The sequence below is a fragment of the Peromyscus californicus genome, unplaced genomic scaffold (assembly GCF_007827085.1).
Source record: "Peromyscus californicus insignis strain IS unplaced genomic scaffold, ASM782708v3 Scaffold_6__1_contigs__length_162567912, whole genome shotgun sequence".
NCBI lineage: Eukaryota > Metazoa > Chordata > Mammalia > Rodentia > Cricetidae > Peromyscus > Peromyscus californicus.
Window position 1 is genome coordinate 137,424,614 of NW_026294584.1, and position 1,634 is coordinate 137,426,247.

General features: G+C 46.3%; 1 non-coding gene across 1 annotated transcript; it reads left to right on the forward strand.

Annotated features, from left to right (window-relative positions):
- The first annotated feature begins 1,299 nt into the window (after positions 1-1,299).
- On the forward strand, positions 1,300-1,407 carry LOC128100185 (U6 spliceosomal RNA). Its single transcript, XR_008214703.1, has one exon. It is a non-coding gene; the product is annotated as a U6 spliceosomal RNA (small nuclear RNA).
- The last annotated feature ends 227 nt before the right edge of the window (positions 1,408-1,634 follow it).

The window sequence follows — 1,634 nt, forward strand, 5'->3', positions numbered from 1 at the left end:
TTTTGCCTATGTGTGTGTCTGTGCAGTACCCCCCAGAAGCCAGAAGAGGGCATTAGATCCACTGCAACTAGAGCTGCAGGTTGGTTGTGAACAGCTCTGTGTGAGGGTGGTGGGGGTGGTGGGGTGTGTGTGTGTGTGTGTTAGGAATGTTTTTGTTTGTCTGTCTGTTTGTTGTTTGTTTGTTTGTTTGTTTGAGACAGGGTCTTTCTACATAGTCCTGGCTGTCCTGGAACTCACTATGTAAACAGAGTTCGCCTCAAACTCACAGAGATCTGCCTTCCTTTGCCTCCTGACTGATTTCCCAGCTGGGTGCTGGGAATCGAACCCTGGTCCTCTGGAAAAGCAGTCAGCTGAGTTCTCTCTCCAGTCCAGTAGTAATTTTCTACCTAGGATTCCAATAGCCCAGGAAAGAAGACCAGCTGATGACAGCTGCATCCCAGGAAATCCGAAACCTTCTGCACAGCAAAGGAGACGTTCATTGGAGGAAGAGGCAGCTCCGAGGGAATCTTTACAACCCAGTTAGAAATGGGCTACAGAACTAAGCACAACGTTTTCAAAAGAAGAAATACACATGGCTAGGAGACCTTTTTGTTTCGTTTTGTTTGAGACAGATCTCACTAGATAGCTTTGGCTCATTACACCTAGCCCATTGTGCGCCACGAGGAAGGAGAGAGACAACACTTATGGGTTCCAAAGACTATTAAATCACCACATAAGAGGGTCACTGATCATCCATCCATCAGGGCTGCAGGACAAGGACTCGGGAGCCTTTTTCCTCCTGACATCCCTGAGCAGGGGCAGAAGTGGGGTTTATAAGCACAAAAATCACAAACCCATTTGTCACCAAGTTATAGTGACAATTTTCACCAATCAGGAATCAAAGGTTTGGGACTTTCCTTGTGTGTTCCATCATTGTCAACGACATACAATGCAAGCCTTTCAGTCCAACCAATCAGATTCATTTGTTCTTTCTGTTGTTAGGGACAGCCATAATGTTCAGAGAACTAAAGATGGATGGTGACTATTTCTATGGTTTAGGGAGGAGGTTGATCAGCCATTGGAAAGTTCTCAGCTCCTCTGGGGCCTGGGAACCTGAACTTTACATCATCCTACAGGGAAAATGGAGTCTGAAGTCAAAATGGCAGTTCTCAGGCCAGGTGCTTTTGCCTGCTTCCTTCTGGCTGGCCTTGAAGTCACAGACATCCACCTGCCTCTGCCTCCTCAGGAGACACTTAAAAGTGTTTACCATCCTTATCTATTAGGAAAATGAAGATTAAGACCATTTTAGGATTCATCTCAGTGCTCGATTCGGAAGTACATGGACTTGAATTGGAACAATACGGAGAAGATAAGCTTGGCCCCTACGTGAGGCTAGCATGCAGATTCAGGAAAGTGTTCTGTATTTTTCATTAAAAATAGAAAGAAAGAAAAATTCTATCTCACCCCAGTCAGAATGACTACCAGCAGGAATACCAGTGACATTGGGGCTGGAGAGATGGTCATCGGTTAAGAGCACTGGCTGCTCTTCCAGAGGTCCTGAGTTCAGTTCCCAGCAACCACATGGTAGTTCACAGCCATCTGTAATGAGTCCTGGTGCCCTCTTCTGGCCTGCAGGCATACATGCAGACAGGACA